Source organism: Bombus vancouverensis, chromosome 2, assembly GCF_051014615.1.
Source record: "Bombus vancouverensis nearcticus chromosome 2, iyBomVanc1_principal, whole genome shotgun sequence".
In the NCBI taxonomy this organism is placed as follows: domain Eukaryota; kingdom Metazoa; phylum Arthropoda; class Insecta; order Hymenoptera; family Apidae; genus Bombus; species Bombus vancouverensis.
The window spans coordinates 16583603-16593032 of record NC_134912.1 but is presented as its reverse complement, the minus strand read 5'-3'; the positions used below and the strand labels follow the sequence as shown (position 1 = coordinate 16593032).

The 9430-nt window shown below is 34.1% G+C and overlaps 1 long non-coding RNA gene across 1 annotated transcript; it reads right to left on the bottom strand.

The window, feature by feature from the left end:
• Nucleotides 1–26: 26 nt before the first annotated feature.
• LOC143303563 (uncharacterized) lies at nt 27–2519 on the bottom strand. Its single transcript, XR_013060003.1, has 2 exons — nt 2209–2519; nt 27–2107 (listed from the first exon to the last, which is right to left on the bottom strand). It is a non-coding gene; the product is annotated as an uncharacterized LOC143303563 (long non-coding RNA).
• Nucleotides 2520–9430: the final 6911 nt, after the last annotated feature.

Sequence of the window (9430 nt, the reverse complement as noted above, 5' to 3'; positions counted from 1 at the left end):
CAAGACATTAACACATTGATTATTACTGGATTTTTTTCTTACTTTTACTGGCAAATTTTATTAGCAATAAATTCGGAAATTATGAAAAAGAATGTAGCAAAATACATAGCGTGCAATCTGTGTGGTTCGCGAAAGCAAAGAAATTTCCCCTTTAAAGTTCCTACTACTTACATATGTACATCGTGGGAGTCAAAAAACTTTCGTCGGCGCCCTTGCATTCCACTAACCTTACTTCCTGTCTCGTAGAGAAATACGGATACGGATGAGATTAATGGCTTAATCATGGAAATTATCATAATGCCAGTTTTTCTTCTCTTGATCTCCCTTCATCGTACTTACTTGACCTTTTCTTCGAGTATTCCTTTATTACGAGTACAATGCGTTCTTCATGAATATAATTATTAGCACATATACACTGCAGATAAGTCACAATGTTTTTATTGATGACACTCGTACTTTATCGATAGCACGTTGTTTTATTTATTAAAAACATATCAACATAAGCATCGAGTAAAACAGAAATATATTAATCGATTTATGACACTTTCGTAAACACGTATCCAACAATCGTCATGGCGCCTCGGATTCGCGCCAAAACTTATAAACAGGTATAAAACACCCAAGTGCTGCCAACAAACGCCCTTAAAATAAACAATACGGAATCTGCGTGTAATGATAGTTGTCGTACGAATTTTGGTACGCCACGAAGTTCGGGCTTTAAAAGAAATATTTTGATATACTATATGAGAACTCAAGCTGAGAAAAGTATCAAATAATTATTTCTATAATTTGGAAATTGTTTACATTTAACTATGTGTCAACAAATTGATTCAAGATACAAAAACATTCTGAAAATGGATTGTTTTGGAGATCTATTTTGAGGTAATTTGCTGGTTTGTTTTATATTTTTGTGAAAAAGCCTGTTCGCTTTGTAAATCAACCGAAAACTAATAATTATAATAGTCCTTTTGGTTTGATAAACATGGATTATGTTGCTCATAAACATGGCTTTTAATAAAGACATACTCATTGACATTTGATTTTGTTAACGTTAATTATGAAATTGATTAATAAATTTCCTAATTTGTTACTATGTATGTATTATCTACCCAATATTTCTCATATCATAGTTCAGTGCAATTACTTCAGTGAGACTACAAAATTGGCGATCGTCGTTCGTCGAAAGGAAATCGTGCAAATTTACATGTTAGGACCGCAGTTCGTTAAAATTCAAGACAGACTTCAGTGACGGTGCAATGACGCAAAACATAAGAGGTAGAGCAAACGAGAGATCACTGTCCGTTTCTGTTCTTCTCACGTACATACTTCCGTTGATGTGTTCTATCTCTCTTTCTCGCTTTCGTTCATCTTACTCTAGTTTACTCAGCCGATAGTGATGGAAACGATACAATTTCAAACAAACTACACCTATACTACAGAATTGATCTTTCAAGCTACTTGCTTCAAACTTGATATTTCATTTATTTTTTATATTTATTATAATTGTAACATTATAATAATTTTTCAAAAAAATAAAATTGGCGCTATGTACAGTTGTTCCACCTGGTGGACGAAAGAGTATCACTCCCATCGCTAGTGGATGGCAACTATTTATAATGGTAGCCGTTGGCTTCAGTCTCGTGTTTCTTCTCTCCTTTACGCTCATTCTTTCTCTGTTTCTCACCGTCGTCTCTATTTCTTTTTCTCTCTTTTTCTCTCTTTCAGACTACAGAGTGGTTCTTATTCTTTGTTAATAGTGTCTCCAAGCATTCGTCCGAGCCAGACTACGTTTGTCTCTGCTCTCCTACCTGAGAGGACCGAAATAGAGTAGCGGCAAGACCCCGACACTACCGACGCGACGCTACAATTCCGTCGTGGACCGAACAATAAACAATAACACGACGACGCGTGTCACGAGTTCGGGATAGCGACTACCGCGACCTGTTGCCGGCTGCCAAAAAGATCCCGCTGGATGTCGCGCGTGTGTTAGTGAGATCGTGAAATGTTCGTTTCGGAGTGTTTGACCGCGGGAACGGGGAATTGTGTGTCATGGCGGTGATCGTTCTGCAGAACAGCCACGTTCGTGTACACATGGCTACAATGTTGGCTATCAAGGAAAAAAAGAAAGGAAGAATGAGGAGCTGACTACGACGCGGCTTCGCCACTAGAAAACCACTCTCGATGAGGTAAGTATAAAATAATACGTACGATATATGAACGAATTTCTTTGGCAAGTGACAAGTGACAGATACTTCAGATTGGACGCAATTACGTATTACCTTTGTGTGTTGTCTGCACCACGTTCGACGAGTATTTGAAGATTCGTTTCGTTGAGACAGAAACCGACGCCTCGTGCTAGAGCCGGAACTCGACGGAAATTGACGATTTCTGTCGAGGAACTACCGAGGACGCGCTTCGTGGTGGTTCGTGTTAATTCGCGATTTCCCGATAGCCGGGGCAACACGCGATAAGAACGATTACGAAATCGGGCATACTGAAACGTGAGAATAATTGGTAGCGTGATGAGGATAGTATACGCGAATAAGGATATATAAGGGGAATTAGGATTTTCTTATTGGTGAACGTTCACATGGATGCTCAGAGATTAAAAATGTCAACATGCATAGGGCGATGACTTTTTATCATTCTTGAATGTTTTGGGCCATTTTTAGACGTATGATACTTTATGAAAACTGTTACGAACAGGTTTAAAACCTGTTAAACTAGAGACATGAAGTAATGTATTTATCATTATGACCATGACTTTATCTTTACATTCACCTTTCGCTTTTATAATGTCAAACATGTAGCATATACTGTAACAGTTACCTTGCATAATATCGTTTATAATTTTTTTCTTTTTACGTAAATTTGTTCAATCTTTGACGTGTATCGGAAAGTGTCAAATTAATACTTTGTATCTTGCTATGATATATTATTATTTTTTGTTTTCGTTCACATCGTGTAATTTATTTCAGATCATGTTATGTAATAGACAACTGAACTATTTATCTATTTAAAGTTACATACATCTTATGGTTAGAAGTATATAATGACTACATTATAACACGCAGTTACTGATATTCAAATTTGTATTCAAATTTGTTGTTCTAAAAATTACTCAGACATTAGCGTCTAATCGGAGTTATTGTGGTATAATTGTTTTAAGAAACGGTTTTAATATTTTCCATACTGTAAGTGATACATTTATTATACGTAATTGTTATTTGCAGACTATCACGTAGCATCTGGTAAATGACTCCAAGTGCTTGCATAGTAATAACGAAATCGCGTCTTTATTTCAAGTAATTATTTCGGCTTAAAAGCCACTTCTGTAAGCCGGTTTATAACGAATCTCATTATTACTCATTATCAAAATATTAGAAGCGTCACGAATTCTAGAAATATCGAAGAAAAGTGCTTTAATACTCATTGATGAGACGCATGACGACATTAGCAATCATCAAGGGATGGTTGATAAATTATAAACTACAACTTTATATGAATAAAGCTTCATTTTCGTTTCCTAGAAATTTCAAGCAATTTCAAGCAATTAGAAGCAAATTTATTTACATTTTTATTCAAGATGTTAAAATACTCTTAAGCAAAAGTTTTTAAGTATTCTTTCATAAATATTTTTGTTTCTTTTCCAAGTTTATGTATTAAAGAATAGTTTTGTTTCTTTTTATCCGTATTATGCTTCTTTCTTTAATGGAGATGAAACTATCCTTCTGTGAACTGCAGTACATGAATTTGTATCAAAGCTCGTGTTATTCTGTCTTTCGAACTGAGGTTGAGATGGAAGCTTTTATCGTAAATTATTCTTTACAATATTCCTATATTTTCAATTTTCGTATTCAGCTTCTTTGTATTTCACTTTGTTTCATACTATTCCATTCTTAGAATTTTTCAATCTAGGAGAGAGCGTAACAAAGGTTAATAGAGCTGCTTAAATTATATTTTACGAACAATTTCTTCTTCTTTCGCACATTAGAAAGCGAATTTTCAAAGATAAAATATCTTTAATTTTTTTGTCATTGTACTTAAGTTAGTAGTAAAATTAATCATATTCCATTAAAACTTGGAAAGAACTACTATTACATTTATAATATAAGTTATTTTTATTCAAACATTAAAAAGCGCTATTTCATAATATACGATAGTGTCGTGTAAAAATTATAATACGTTAATTTAATTTAATAATACTCCAAAAATTTCTCATCGTATAAATTAAGATTAATGCAAAACATACATACTGCAAATAAATATATGTATAAAAAGATTGTGATAATACAATTTTTTTCAGTGGTATACATCTGTTGTATTTATATGTCAGAAATATTTAATATTTTTAGCAGATTAGATACAACGTAATACGATATGATATGGCAAGATAGTATGAAATGCAAAATAGGGAGATAGCTCAATTACAGTATCTATTAAAGATCAATTAAGTTTGACGAGGGTTTTAAAATAGGCTACGAACGATGCGCAACGATCTATCTAACATCGTCGTGTATGAAAATCTGTATGTATTACATACTTACGTTGACAAGCGAGGAATTAACCGACTACAGTGCGTTGTACTGTGACACAATTGAAACAATTCGAGATTACCCACGATGGCCCATATAGGTTGCAAATTGTTGCGTAATAATGCATAAGAGCCGTGAATGCGTATTTCCTGTTATTGCGCGTTTGTGCGTTAACAAAGGATGGGTAGTGTGTGGAAGGCAAGCGTTCTGTTCGAATGGCCAGCTACGTAGGCTGGGCGTATTTCAGAAATACGACCGATTTTATCTCAACTATAGCCAGACATGCTGAAGTATTCGTGTAACTTATGGATAAGATCATATTACGTTAATAATTTTATTAAAATATCTCGATTTAGAATTATTGGTATGTACGATATATTTATTAAAAGTTACGTAAATACTTTTCGAAGAACTACACTTTATTAAATTTATTATAATTATTATATCGAGTATAATAATTATGTTTTGTTTCTCAGAGGTAATGGTTCTGGAGAATAATGTAAATCGAACATCGCCATCAAAATTATTATTATTTTAATGGAATATGTAATGAATAATTTAGAGGTCGATACATGCGTGTTCGGCAGATTATATTTTGCATAATTTTCTTCCATTAATGAGAAAATAATGCACGAAACACGTAGAAAATAAATATGTACTTCGAATTGAACTTTCCACGAACCTATTACGTATTTCATTGTTATTTCGTTGGGATTAAAGTTACGGATTTTCTACATATAAAAAAACTTTTCAATATCATTTACGTGAAAATCTGTTCCTCCATCGCAATCAATCGTCGTCCCTCATCGCTCTCATTCGTTATCTATGATTAAAACACGATTTTATTCGTCCCTCTGGTAATATCTAGTGAAATGATATTTTCACGCTATTGGTCGTAGAAAATGGGAATGATATCATCTGGTGGCCGTTGCCATCCATGCAGGAAATTAAACAAGAATGCATCAGTTGTCAGAGGGAACATCAGAAGTCGCTTAAAAGCAACGCTCCGTTACGCCTTCACAATAACCTGATTCAGACTGTGTCAAGGGAACGTATAAAGTCAAAGTCAGAGAGGTGCATCCATGTAAGCAAGAATGTCACACCTGCTGTTAACAGTGAAATGAATAGCGTCTTTACACTTAGAATCTCGACACTTTGGCTCTATATGTGTGTAAGACAGAATGTCTATCTTTGTAGATAACATACGTACGTAATAGCGAAAATGGTAAGAGTCGTGGTTGATTTCTGCTTAAGGAAAAAACTTCAAACAAAAGAATTCGGATTCTATTGTATATTTCTTTTCTTTATTTATACGGCACGAAGAACATATGCGAAAGACGTCTACAAATATATTTGTGTTAGTATTTTTTATTTCGATCTTCCTTAATAGGTTTTGATAAGATGAGATTGACTATTGAATTTGAAGATCGTTTATCATGTTGTTTCGTCTGATCTTCATATAATATAACAGGGGTATACACTTAACGTAAATTCGACTATTTTTATTATGAAACGTATAGGATATTTCTATTTTCTTCTATAATATGAGATTTGAAGGTACATTTTCTGTGTTTTGAAGCACTATAGATATAAGATGAGTTTCACATTTTTATTTCGAATGTTACATCAACTAAATTAATAAAGTTGAATTTGGTATAAGTCCATTTCATTTCGTCGCTATATCTGTTCATCACTATAATTTACATGTACATGTAACATGTACCATGTTTGTACATGGTTACGATAATTGCCGTAGCGATAATTTACAGACTTCTATACAAATAAGCCATTTGATACATGTAAATGCTAGGGAAAGACTGGTCGATTCGCTGATCTGGTCAAAATCCAGTTTACAACGACGAGTCTTGTGTAATCCACACAAACACTTCACAGACTATATCGATCCAATTGAATATATCCATTAACTGGTATCCTATTAATTAAGTTGAAAACTATCGTAATTCTCAATATTATTCTAATTTGCTACACATTAATATTCGAAAGAAACTATTTAATACTAGATATACTATCGAAAAAACTCGGCGACTTTTTAATCCTCTTTGATATCGAAGGATATATGTATAAAGATTTATATGTATGTACATAGTTTATTGAAATTCATTAAAATTAATTGAGATAACCAAACTCGCATTGTCTGATAGTGAACCACGTATACCGAACACGAATCTCCATTAAATTAGATTTTACTAATCTCTTAAAGCCCCAATCATCATGACATGTATATACCAAGTCAATCGGAGCTGTTTGAACTCCGTAAGTGTTCCTGGAACTCGTTGCAAGTTAGATCTGGTTTAGATCCTTCGAGAGTTCAGGTTAGGCATGGATTAGATCTAGGTGGATCAATGAGACTTCAACCGAGTCAGCTCGTCGTCTTGATTGATTTTACCTAACTTTTAACAAGCCTACGTTGTTCCAGCTGGGATTAGATCAGTCTAGGTCAGTAGAACTGTTGCCGAGTAGGTATTGTAGTTGACTTTACTCCATTTCCAATGATTTCTCTAGTTGATCCTTTAACGGCGTGGCTTGGGAGAGATTCAGGAAAGTCATCGAATATAGTACTGTAAATGAAGGAACATTGTGGAAAATGGGTTTGGACGACTAAATTGTGAATCGAGTAAATCTCATTTGACGATTCAGTTTCGGCTTTCTAATACTAATTACGTTTGAGTCGATAACTGATAATTGTAATGACTCTCGAAGAATTTCGTTAAATAAGCATTTCATAATGATGTAAGTATTTAACTAGTAAATACACAACGTCTATACATACACTTATCATAGATCTATAGACTCTTCTTTAGGAAGGCCCTCAATTTCAGATCTTAAATATCCCAATCATTCGTAATGGTGTTATTAGTGTTTCTTATAAAATATTTATTTTTGTGATTCTCAAAATTACGACAATTTTTCTCTTGAATAAACTGATTTCGTCTTAAAAATCCTATCAAACTAATCGATAATAGATTGGTAATATAATTCATTACGTTCGTATTTCCTATAGAAACTTGCACTATCGAATATACTTGGTCGTAGATTAGTTACGAAAACGATGCGATAATTGCAAGACACAAAAAGTACCTTAAATCAGCCACGCTTCTCGAAGCGGTTTTACCATTTTTCTTTATTATTCCACAGTATCTGTACGCTGTGTTACGATAGTTTCTATCATTCTCTAACAATTAAACCTTTCCACGAACAGTGAAACGATTAAACCTTTCGGTGTGTTGCACCGTGTGATAAGATAAAACTGCAGCCTTCTGTAGGTGGGTATTGGTAGTGCGTAGCGCAATAGAATCGCGATAACGGTACCGAGTCTCTTACGTGTTTTCGGTGTATGTGCCACAGTTTTGCAGTTCAACGTAATCAGTTAGAAATACACAAACTTTACGGTTGACGCTGGGCGGAAATGAAAACGAGATTACGCAGTTGTTACCGTGCTATTTCCGTAAAATTACCTTTCATAACCGTGTCTTGTGGCCTATTGTTACGAATTTTTCACATGTCAAGTGTCAACATTTTGCCGAACGGTGCCAGATTTAATATACGAAGAACGCGCTTCAAGGAGATACGCAAAAAGGTTTAGGTTATTTAACATTTCGGAGTCGAGTTAATCTTGTTAGGATCTAAAACAATTTGGAACTACGTTAGATCCTCGCGACTTTCGTCCGAGAAGTTGCATCAGCCAGAAGTTAGAAGAAGAGTAATACTTCTCTACGAGGTTACCAGGTGTATATTTTAATCTTCTTCTATGTAATAAATCTTTAAAATCTAACGTATATCGAAATGTTGACAGGTATCCCTTTAAAGTCCCTATATGAGCAGGATTAAGACGTCAGTTCATTTTAGATGAGAAACCCATCTTTCTTAACTAAATCCCCTTCATTTTTCTAATTTCTTCTTTCTCGTTTTGCGAGAGATCACTCGTGCCTCAAGCTCGTGAAGCATCTTTTTTCTAAGACTGAAATTTAACGCTGTCAATTAATTTGATAAATCTGCTGTAAGTTCCTAAAGTTTCTTTGATATATCTTCCATGAGTTCCTAAAGTTTCTTTATATTTCAAACTTAATCCTTAATGGTTAACATGGCTGAAGTTTTATCCTGTTTGTATCTTATTTTAATATTATCATCCTGTAATAGTACAAAGAGTTATAATAATTTCTTTACTCTTCACCTAATATTGAATGATAATAAGGTTGTAAGGTTTAATGTTAATAGCAATTAAGGAATATCGATCGTCGAATAAGATTAATTGAAAAAGAAATATACCTACTAATACTAATTAAGTGACAAATATAATAAACAGTTTTTGCAAATAGAATCCAAATAAAGATTTATTTTGTCCTTTAAATACCATAACGAGTATGTACTCTAGTTTATATATTTTATATATTTTACATATTTTTCACGTGCATTCTCTAAGTTTTTACATATTTAGATTTCCCAAATATCAGCCGTCTCGTAATCATATACAATATTACCAATTGTAATATTTTTCTAACATTTATAGGATCATATTTATGAGCGCATGTTTTCAACACGACTTGTATGTTCTACCGGAAGTTACAAACGACGGACGATTACTCTCGGTTACTCTTGGTTTCCGTGCTTTTCTTCGACGATTATACGTCGTGTTTCGTCGTTTCGTCGCACGATTTCGTTTCTAACATACCGCAGATGGAAAATACGACGATCTAGAATACCCTTAATGGCATTATGGTATTATACAAAATAGAATTGGGTGCTTGCGGGATTTCAGAAGCCGTAACAGTTAACGATGCCTTGGGCTACTTCGAGAGAGTCAGTTGAACAAAATTTGATGGTGTGTCCGGGTTGGCGAGAGCACACACGCTCGCGGATATATTTTTCTTCGGTCG